Raw genomic sequence first — 11,423 nt, 5'->3', positions numbered from 1 at the left:
GTGAGCAAAAATGCTCCCCTGGGGGTAAAAGGAGCTGTACCCCCAATTTAGATAGAAGGTCTCACCCTTGCAGAGGAGTAAGGGTTTCTGGGAAAAGGGAGTGACAGAAGTGGAAATAACCCCAGGAGCAGCTTAGAGGCTGAGTGAAATAATGCTCTATGGGCTGGCCTGATATGCTCCGAACTGTAATTTTCTTGGAGGACCTGGGTCTGGGAGAGAAAGGAATAGCTGACATGCTGGCTCCAGTATCAATAAGGAGGCTGACCTTGAGCTTTTCAATAGTAAGTATTGCTCGGGGCTCATCTGCTTTTATGGTGGCCACGAGAACCTGGATGGGAGGCCCCAGAACCCATCATTGGTAGGCGGCTCTGGCCTCCATTCCCCTGGGAACTGAGGACAGTACACCTTCCAGTGATTTCCCTGGCAAATGGGGCAGGGTCCTGGAAGTGGCTTCTTCTGGGGGCACTCCACCCTAAAATGGCCTGCCTGTCCACATTGAAAACATGTCCTCAGGTTTGAACTCTGCCTCAAGGGAACCTCTCTGAGCACTGCGGTCAGAGCCTCCTGCCATTTATCCTTTCTCTTTTCCCTCTCAGGTCCTTCTTTTCTTTTTCTAAGTCCCTATTATAGTATACAGATGTGGCTACATGGACCAGTTGTTCTGGATCTCTGTTCCCTTCAGCCACCAGCTTTTGAAGCTTTCTACAAATATCTGGAGCTGTTAGAAATTTATCTTTTAGGACAACCTGTGACTCCAGTACATGTTGGTATGCTTTTGTAAAGCATCCTTAAGTCTGTAGGAAGACTACTGGGGTTTCTAAGTGTCCTTGCTGTACAGCCATGACTTGGGAGTAATTAAGGGGTTTTATCTTGGCTCTCCTTAGACCCTCAAGAATTGCAGTGGATGAAGTGGTTATGGGTCCACTCATCCTTGTCATTTTCAGGGTCCCACTTAGAATCATATCTAGGCATTGCCTGATCTCCTGTCAGAATTGGGAATCGGAATTCCCTTTTAGGTATCCAGTGTCTCTGTCTTTCTTCCCCTTCCCCCCACCAAGGGCCCAGTCCAAGTTAGGCCTGTAGGGCCACATTTATCTAAGTGATATAATCATCCCCAGCTGTGGCTGCCTGCTATAGTACTTGCTGTTTCTCCAGAGAAGTGAGTATTGAGATAACAATAGCATTACAACCTTCCAGCTCAGTTCAAAGTTTTGGCTGACTTCTCTGAATGCCTGGATGTACTGATCTGGGTTTTCTGTGTAACTTCCTAAATCTTTTTTTATTTCCTTAAATTCACTTAAGCTAAAAGGATGTGAGCCCTATCCCCTCCAGGAATTAACTGGAGGGGATAGAATCCTGTGGGATGATGTCGGGGATATGAGGTAGCTGGGTAAAGGGGAGTAGGGGAGCTGATGGGGCATCAACCAGTCTCCTCAGGGTAGAATATATCCCCTGTTGCTCCCCTGGAGATTTGATTTCTGTTACGGGGAGGCCCCCTTTGATATTGTTGGGGGCCCTGGGGCATTAGATGTTTTTTGGGGTTCTGGTTCCTCAAGGGAGTTTGGAAGCTTTCTGTAAAGGGTCACCATGGTTTGGATATCTAGCCTGCATTTGTTCAACCATTTTGAGTGGTCTGTTAGGAAAAAGAAAAGTTGAATATATGGGATGTCAGTTCACTTTCCCTCCTTTTTACAGAACATACCTAATTGAAGAATGGTATTATAATTAATGCTTCCTCCTTCTGACCATTTTTCTGCATCTCCTAGAGGGCATTTTTGCTAGGCCTGGGTGGAGTAAAACTTGAGTTGCTTTCATTGAAGACTTTCTGGATCATTTTTCCAATGTAAGCAGGCAAGAGAGGATACTTCTAGAATTCTGGAAACTTGATTCCCAATCTAAAAAAGGGAAGCAAAGGAAAACTGATCATCTTAACATGGGTTTTCTCCTTTTACCTAGGTGTCCCCAGGTGAGGAGATCCTCTATGTGGGAGAGGGCGTTCCTCTCCCATGCTGCAGCCACCCAGCTGAAGTGACCCTGATCAATTTTTTTTTATTTCCTTTATTCATATGTGCATACAATGCGGATCAATTTTTTTGCCTGTTCATCTTGCTTTGCCTCTTTGCCTGGTGACCCAAGTACCTGGTTCTCTCCTATCAGCTGAAGTCTTGTAATTTAAAAACAACTGTATCAGTGAGGGGCGCTAAGATAACCAAGAGGGCTTGCAGCCAGAGGGAGAAGCCCTGCGGAGGTGTATATAGGGACTCTTGATGAGGTAGATTTTTGTGCCCCTGTGTATCCTGTGAGACATATATTTTCTATAAAAAGAGAGGGAGCATCTGAAGGCATTTATTTATTTATTTATTTATTTATTTATTGCTGTGGTAAGGGACAAAAATGGATAAGACCATTGAGGTCTCTACCCCTTAACCATTTTCTCCCCTTAGGGCAGACTACGGGAACCTGCTTAACTAGATCAACCAGATGCCTAACAAAAACCATTAATCCCAAATTAGAGAGTAGCACTTTTTGGTGTACTTAACTGAAATGGGGACTGCAGAAGGGACATGGAAGCTCTTGGTGACATAGTGTAAGGATTAGGTTTTGAATGGGGGATGTAGGGGTCTCACCCAGACTCAGCTGAAGAAGGAAGCCCACTGCTGTCTAGGATAAAGGGGAGGCCACTCATCCTGATCTACTTGAGAAAGAGGAAGGAGAAGTTGAGGGTTGGGGAAAAGAGAGTTTCCAGGCTCAGTGCATGAGGGATTATTAGTCATCACTGCTGTCCAGGTCAATCCCACCAGAGGCAGTACTAGAGCACTGAAAGCAAGGGGTAACCTCCACTCTTGGGCCACACGAACTGTGAAGAAAGTGTAGAGATCTGATTGTTTGCCACAGACATGGCTGGAGGGGTTCTGAGACTTAGCCACCTTTGGAGCCTCAGAGCGGGTCAGGAAGTTGCATCTTCTGCTTTCAGATCTCACAGGGAGTTGCCTGGGTCAGAGCATCCTTATAGCTTTCCTTTCCGCCAGCTATTTTCAGACCTCCTCCTTAGTGGGTCAGATCTGAAAGAGAGAGTTTAAAGAGGAAGGGAGCCAAGAGTTGAGAGGGGAAAAAAAAGCCTTGGTGCACTGAGGTTTTAGTGCTGCCAACATAGCATAGGCAGTCTGATATAAGTCCCCAGCTGGCCCCTGATTTCTCGGTTGCCTGCTTAACAGCTGTAGAGAGCTGGAAGCTTTTCCCCCAGGATCCAGAAGGAGAAACCCTCCTTAGCAAGAGAGAGAGAGAAAGTCAGCCTGAGAGATCCAACATAGTTAAGCTATAGTAGGGGGACTCTCCTGGAGGACAGACTCCATCAGAGTGCTGGACAATCAAAGCCACTTTCTAGGCAGTCCCCTCCAGTTTGGCACAATGTGTACTGACCTCAGGTGAAGAAGTGTCTCTTCATGGTTGCCAGATGACACACAGGAATTTTCAGGTGTTGGAATTCTTGTCCACTCTGAGACTGAAAACAGAGATGTACTTGAGCTGCAGAGGTCAGAAAGATTTTATTTGTAGAGAAGAGAAAGGTTACATGGGGCATGCAGTGGAACCTGGAAACTGGTGGTCCTGTGGGTCAGGTTGGAAATTGGGTTTTTATAGTCTTTTTGTTAATTGCTCAAGGATGGAGATGTCTCTATGGTGCAAACAGATGTTTCTTGGTAAGGAGAAGTGTCTCCCTGACTAATTATCACCTTTTGGGACCTCCTGCAGTCTGCCCTTCAATGTAAGTGCATCCATACTATAAAGACTTCAGGTGTGGGAGTTATTAGATAGTAGCCAGGTAGCATATGAAGTGTCTGGTTAAATTCAAATTTCAGATAAGCAATGAATAAATCTAGTATAAGTCTGTTCCATGCAACATTTGGGGAATATTTATACTAAAAAACATATCTATCGTTTACCTGAAATTCAAATTTATTTGAATTATCAGATTTATTGCTAAATCTGATAATCTTGGGTACAAGGTAAATTTTCAAATCTATTCAAGAAATAAAAGTGATGAACAAGAGACCATTAGATATGACTGAGTAGATATGGAAAAAAAAAAGAACATTCTAGGAATGGAATATATACAAATTCTAAAACATGAAAGAGAAATACTTAGAGTGAGTATACTGTTGCTGGGCTGGAGGTGCAGCTTAAGCTGTAGTACACCTACCTAGCAAGCAGGAAGCCTGAGTTTAAAACCCAGTGCCATTAAAAAAAGAGCCAAGTACACTGATGCTGCAACTTACTTTGGTATGCACAAAAAAGTTAAAAATTTTTTAAATTAATAAATTGAATTGCTGGATGCACAGAGGGATAGACGGCTGGATAGATATGTGATAAAAACAAGTGTGGTAAAAAAGGTTAATTCTAGAATATAGGTAGTTGGCCCATGAGAGTGTAGCACAATCTTCTTTCAACTCATCTGTATTTTGAAAATTATTATAATAAAACATTGGGGGAAAAACAGACCAATTACATAGTATAATGGAAAGACAAAGCTTAAATACCAGATTAGAGGGCAAATCTGAAGGGATTTCAATGAATGCAGCCCAGAGACTGAAAGACTGGTTGTCATGGCCTAATTGTATTCTCCCAAACCTCATAGGTTGAAATCCTAACCCTCACAGTGATGGTGACAGGAGTTAAGTCATGAGGGTGATGAACTGAGTCAGTACTCTTATACAAGACACCCCAGGGAGATTCCTTTCCCCTCGAGGATATAGCAAGGGACAGTCATTTATAAACTAGGAGCTGGGCTCTCACCAGAGAGCCTTGCTGGCTGGTACCTTGATCTTGCATTTCCCATTCTCTGGTACCATGAGAAATAAATTTCTCTTATTTATAAATTACCCAATCCATGGTAAGTCTCCCTCTCTCTTTTTTTTTTTTTTCCGGCAGTGCTGAGGTTTGAAATCAGGGCCTCATGCTTGCTAGGCAGATGCTCTACCACTTGAACCAGTACACCAGCCCTTTTTTGTGTTGGGTATTTTTAAAGATAGAGTCTCACAAACTATTTTCCCAGGTTGGCTTTGAACCATGATCCTTCTGATCTCTGCCTCCTCAGTAGTTAGGATTACAGATGTGAGCCACCAGTGCCCAGCATGCTTGGCATTTTTGTCATGGCAGCCTAAACAGATTAAGACACTTGTTAAGATATGTGCTGTTAAAGTAAGAAATTGGCATATATGTCCTAACAGAGTTCTCAAAGGAGGAAACAGAATGGCAGAGAGGTAACATGCAAAGAGTGGCTGAGAATTTTCCAAAACAGATGAAAGGCAGGAATCCACAGATTCAAGAATTCTAGTGAATTCTAAGAAGGGTAAGTAAAAGAAATTTGCTTCTCATTAAGGAATTTCCAATGGCTATGTTTTGTGAAGAAAGAAAACTAGTATGTTCTCCCTCAGATGCGGACATTAGATCAAGGGCAAACACAACAAGGGGATTGAACTTTGATCACAAGATAAAAGCGAGAGCACACAAGGTAGATATGAGGATAGGTAAGACACCTAAAAAATTAGCTAGCATTTGTTGTCCTTAACACAGAGAAACTAAAGCAGATACCTTAAAAGCAACTGAGGCCAATAGGAGAAGGGGACCAGCAACTAGAGAAAAGTTTAGATCAAAAAGAATTAATCTAGAAGGTAACACACATGCACAGGAAATCAATGCGAGTCAACTCTCTGTATAGCTATCCTTATCTCAACCAGCAAAAACCCTTGTTCCTTCCTATTATTGCTTATACTCTCTCTTCAACAAAATTAGAGATAAGGGCAAAATAGTTTCTGCCAGGAATCAAGGGGGTGGGGGGGAGAAGGAAGGGGTGGAGTGGGTGATAAGGGAGGAGGTCGGGGCAGGGGGGAGAAATGACCCAAGCATTGTATACACATATGAATAATAAAAAAATAAATTAAAAAAAAAGAAAGAAAGAAAACTATCCTGGAAAAAACCAGCCACCTGAGATGTAGGTAATTCTAAACAAATATCAGTTATTATAGAGTGAAATAATATTTAATTTCTTGGATTAAAAATAGTAACATAAGGGCTGGCAGAATGGCTCAAGTGGTAGAGCACCTGCTCAGCAAGTGTGAAGCCCTGAGTTCAAACCTCAGTACCAGCAAAAAATTTATAGTAAGATATGTCCTTCAGAAGATGACTGAATAATCTGTGCACAATCTAGTTGATAAAATATTATTCAGCAGTAAAAAGAAATTATCAAGTTATGAAGAGACATAAACTTAAGTGCATATCGCTAAGGGAAAGAAGTGTCTGACAAGTCTGCATGTTGTATGATTTCAACTGTAGAACATTCTGTAAAACGCAAAACTATGGAGCCAATAAACAGATCCGTGGATATCAGACGTTAGCAGGAAGGAAAAGAGAAGCAGATAGAACACAAAGGATTTGGGGGCAGTAATAAATGCTCTTTATGATAGGGCAACATGCAACAAGTGGGTACCAGATGTGCAGACTCACAGAATGCACACCACCAGAGTAACCTATGGACTTTGGGTAATGATGTGTCAGTATTGGTTCACGGATAGCAGTAATCATACTGTTATAGTGAGTGGAGAAGGTCTGCATACACATATTTGGAGCAGGGAGAGCAGGTGACATATGGAGAAACTCTTACCTTCCTCTCAATTTTTCTGCGAAACTTCAACACCTCTAAAAACAAAGTCTTTAAAATAAAAATATTTGCCTACCAAGCATGAGGTGTAAGATTAAGATAGAATAAACTAGTTGCCCATAATAGCAATGTAGCCTTAGAAGGAGGTGGGAGATAGAGTTAAAGCATTATTTGATATGAAGCTAAAAATGTGAATTATTAGATTTTGCTAGGATAAGTAGTTAAAATTCTAAGGGTAATTACTATAAAAAGTTTCAATGCATATCTTTAAAATCAATAAAGGGCCAAAAATGGAAAGATTTTACTTAAGAAAATTTATTCTCTTTTTGGAGATAGAAGTAAATCTAAATATCAACAGTAATAATAAATGTAATAGACTTAAAAATACAAACCACAATTACAGATTTTCAGACTTGCTCTGTCTGCCCAGTTCTTGCTCGGTTCCTTCCTCCCAGCACACTACTCACGTGAACTCTCACTCCATGGAGGAGGGACAAGGTGGAGAGAAGGGCTTCTACTCCTGAGGAAATCTCTTTCTCATAGAAGCCATTTTTACCACTCTGAGCTCCTGGATATGGTTCTTTGCCACGATGTTATTTCACAAAATTCAGTAAGAAGTGAATTCAAAAATATTTGAAGATCTGTGAAGGGTGAGAGTTAACCACATATTTATCAATATTCAAAGGTAAGTATCAATATTCTTATGCCAAGAAAATTACACTCTTGCCAAATAGAGCTCTACCTCTTCAGTTCCTTTTAATTTTCTCTTTTTTTCCTTTCTTTTCTTCTTGCTTTCTCTCTTCACTCCCCATGGGCATCAAACGTAGGGCCTCACGCATGCCAGTGTTCTACCACTGAGTGACAATCCCCCTCAGTCTAATTTCATAATCTTCTTTTTATAAATCATTTCCAAGATAGCCCCATCCACCAGGAATAAATACGATCTCCAACCATTAGTTAAAATCATTGCAGTACATTATATTTTACAATAACAACACTAGAATATAAAATTGTCCTCTCATATGTTTGGGTGGGAAACACCACAGATACTGTGATTGGTGTTCCAATGTCTACTCCACATCTCCCAGCAGCAATGTGGCTGGTGAATGAAACTAAGAGTTGGTTAACGGGTTGGTGGCTTAGTGAGTGGTAAAGTGCTTACTCAGCACCCATGAGGCCCTGGGTTCAATCCCCAGCACTGCAAAATAAATAAATAAATACTTATCTTCCCTTTCATACCAACTTCAAGGGGGGCATTTTATCCCATTTTAGCTAGTGAGCCTGAGATGTTGGACTGAAGGATTCTGGGAAAGTTCTTTGTTCATAAGGGAGAACAGTGAGAACCCAGACTCATTCTGTTCCTGTGGATGAGGTGAAGAAACATTTAGCGTCAACTTTTATCAGGAGCCCTTTTGCCTAAAACACACCCGAGGCCCAGCCTCCTGGACTTCACCAGTCACCTTATCATGTCTTTATTGTTAAGCCAGTCTGAGTCCCATTTTCCATTGCTAGGGACCAGAGGTCTATGGCTTTCTGCCTCCCCATTGAGACATTATTGAAATATTCTGCTACAAGTCTGCTGTTGAGAGAACATGCCCACTTCTCAAGTTCAGAAAGTTTGCATATCAATGAAATAAGAATAAGCAACTTTCCCTACAAGTGTATGTGGAAATCAGTACATGGCAACAATACTAGTTGCCTACCCCATATCTGCTCTTTCTTCTCAAAAACGGAACTCAATTATGTATAAATTATACATAAATGTGCCTTTAAAATGATAAACTCGAGTTTCTCTTGGATGTAGGAAGATCTTCAATGAGATGTAAAAAGAAGTTATTGGGTAGAACTTGCAGAAAAGCTCTTCAAAAGGTGGTATACGCCCATAATCCCAGCACGCAGGAGACTGAGGCAGGATAATCAAGAGTTCAAGGCCAGCCTGGGCTACATATCGAGACCCTGTCTCAAAAAAAGAAGAGGGGAAAAAAAAGAAGGCCAACCCTGACATGACTCCTTTTGCTTCTTGTACCTCTTGTTTCCTGGAATGCATACATGAAGGTTAGAACTCCAGCAGCCAGACTGGACCATGAAGCAACCTTGTAAATAAAAGCCACATATAGATGGAGGGTCAGAAAGACAGAAGGAGCCTGGGCACATGATGATGACAAAGCTGCCTGTTTCTGAAATTCTATTCATGTAGAGAAAAAAAAGAACCTGTGTATTGTTTGATCCACATGTTTGCTAACAAAAATCTGATTCCAGTGAAAGCGGGTCTTGTGCCACAGTTAAGAACAGAGGGTCTGGAATCAGATAGATCTGAAGTTTGAGATCCTGCCCTACCACTGGTTAGCTGTGTTGCCTTGGGCATGCTATTTAACCTTTATAAGCCTCAGTTCATCTCCTGCAAAACATCATGCCAGGTACTTACTTATTCAGCAGGGTTATTATGACCATGACACGAGAGAGTCTAAGCAGCCTGCTTAGTACAGTGACTGGCATGATAACTCTTCAGCAAATGTCAGTAGCATATTGATTATTTCCAAATAAATACACAAGCCGGAAATAGTCACATGTATCAGGGAAAGGGAGAAGAAGGCAAAGACATTAGCAATCTCCACCCTGAGCCAAGACCTTGTTACTTCTAGTTCTTCTTTCTGGGTACCTTTTGTCATCCAGCCCTCATACTCCTCAAACTTTCAATGCTTTCTTTCCAAACACATGCCTCTTCTGGAGGACTCTATCCCTCTCAGCATATGACACCTCCTCCAGCAACTCAGAGAAAATGACAGGCCCTTAGTGGCCTGTCCTCACATCAGCTAACTTCTCAGGCCCAAAGCTGAACCTCCCATCTGTAGCTTGGAGACAATTTCTCCCATCAACACATCATACTCCATCCCCTCTCAGGCCTCAAATCTCTCCCATCTTATAAAACTCAAGACCATTAGACCCTTAGTCTCTTGTATTGATCCTTCTTTCTCTTGCCCCTCACAGCCAATCTACTGGTTGAGAGTGTACTCTACATTCACACAGGTAAGCAGCACGGGCTACCATTTGCTAAACCTCGACTCTGTGCCAGATGACTGACACATACTACCTCCAATCTTCAAGTCACCCAAAGTTAAGAAAGATGCCCAAAGAGATTTAAATGTCTTGTTCTGGCTCAAATAGCTAAAATGGGACGGAATGAGAATTGGAACCCAGGTCTCAGAGAATGCAATTGATATTATTTCATTCAACTCATCCCAGCTTGGCCTCTAGCTTCACCCCTCAAACTAAATTGCTTCTTGTGGCTAAATCCACCAATTTCCAACCTTTACCTCACTTGACTTCTAGCACTTGGCAAGCTCGTGTCTGACTTTCTTTGGTATCCAGAATACTTAGCTCTACTCCTGACTTCCCTCTCTTCTTTTCAATCTTACTTGTCTGTATGTCTTTACCATGGTCTCTCCACCTCTGGCCACCTCTTAAATGTGGACACCCCCACACCCCGGTTTTTATGTTAAGCACTGTGCTTGGGTGAGTTCATCCACTCCCATGGATCTAATTACTGTTTATACAGTAGTGACTCCCAAACTGGTAATTCTAGACACACTCTCTTGATCCACGAAGGACTACCAGTTGAATATCACTTAGTTCCCTTACCTCCACAGCTCCAGTATGGAATTCATGAACTCCTTCATATAACCTGCTCCCAGGTCTGGCTTCACACATGTACTTGTCAACTTGGGCTGGCACAGTAGAATACCATAAACTGGTGCTTTAAACAACCTAGTTTCTTGCAGTTGAAGTCTGAAAGCAGGATGTCTGCATGGTTGGGTTCTGGTGAGGGCTCTCTTCCTGCCTGACAGACAGCTGCATTGCTGTGTGCTCACATGGCTTTTCCTTGGTGCATGTTCATGGTGAGAAAGAAAGAAAGAGAGATAGAGAGAGAGAGAGAGAGAGATCTGGTATCTTTCCTTCTTATAAGAACAGTCCTATTACAACCTCATGTAACTTAATTCCTAAAAGCCCTGTCTCCAAATCTATCCACATAGCCACAGTTGTGTAACCAGCACAGTTGCGTGGGGCCCTGGACTCAGAAGGGCCCTAGGCTAAGAGTTCAATGCCTGTTTGTTTGTTTTTTGTATTGCCAAGGATCAAACCCACGCCTTGCACATACTAGGCAAGAGATCTACCACTCAGCTACATCCCCAAGCCTGAGCTTAATGCTTTTTGAAGGCTATTGTGAAGTTCTTAATACTTTTATCTTTGAATTTATGTTTGCAAGCTAAGTCCTTTGGACAATGAACATGTGTTGGGTGCTTGGAGCTTCCATTCCCACGCTGTCTTGCCTCTCATGGCATCCCTGTGTCTCTGAGACCAACTCATCCATTTGCTCCAGCCCACAAGCCTCCTTCCTAATCCCCTGGGACTGCTGCCAATTCCTGTCCCCAGGGATGAGCTTCTAGACATGGGCACACTCACACTGTGGCATCTTAAGGCAAGGCATAGCAGTGGCCATTGGGCCAGGGACATCTCACCAGAACAAGCCTCTGCCATTCCCGTTTAGATTGCCAGTATGTCCTAAAACAGAAGGAATAATATTCTTTGGGGCCGCCATCTACCATGCGTTGGGATTGTCTTAAGGAAGTGGGGATGTCTGGTTTATCTTATGGGGTGTTGGTTCCTGACCAACAGCAGCTGGAAACGTGGCAGCTCTATGCCCAGTCAGGAGGTCAGAGCCCCAGGATTCTCTGAGGGTGCTCACCCTATGCAGATGTCTGTACCCAAA

At 42.5% G+C, this 11,423-nt stretch overlaps 1 long non-coding RNA gene across 1 annotated transcript; it reads right to left on the bottom strand.

The window, feature by feature from the left end:
* Positions 1–2,382: 2,382 nt before the first annotated feature.
* Positions 2,383–10,432, bottom strand: LOC141416423 (uncharacterized). The gene is made up of 4 exons (XR_012441149.1): positions 10,295–10,432; positions 7,123–7,296; positions 3,421–3,502; positions 2,383–3,062 (listed from the first exon to the last, which is right to left on the bottom strand). It is a non-coding gene; the product is annotated as an uncharacterized lncRNA (long non-coding RNA).
* Positions 10,433–11,423: the final 991 nt, after the last annotated feature.

This window comes from Castor canadensis, chromosome 14 (assembly GCF_047511655.1).
Source record: "Castor canadensis chromosome 14, mCasCan1.hap1v2, whole genome shotgun sequence".
Classification (NCBI taxonomy): Eukaryota; Metazoa; Chordata; class Mammalia; order Rodentia; family Castoridae; genus Castor; species Castor canadensis.
Note: the sequence above shows the minus strand (reverse complement) of the source record. Positions and strands in the feature narration are given on the sequence as shown.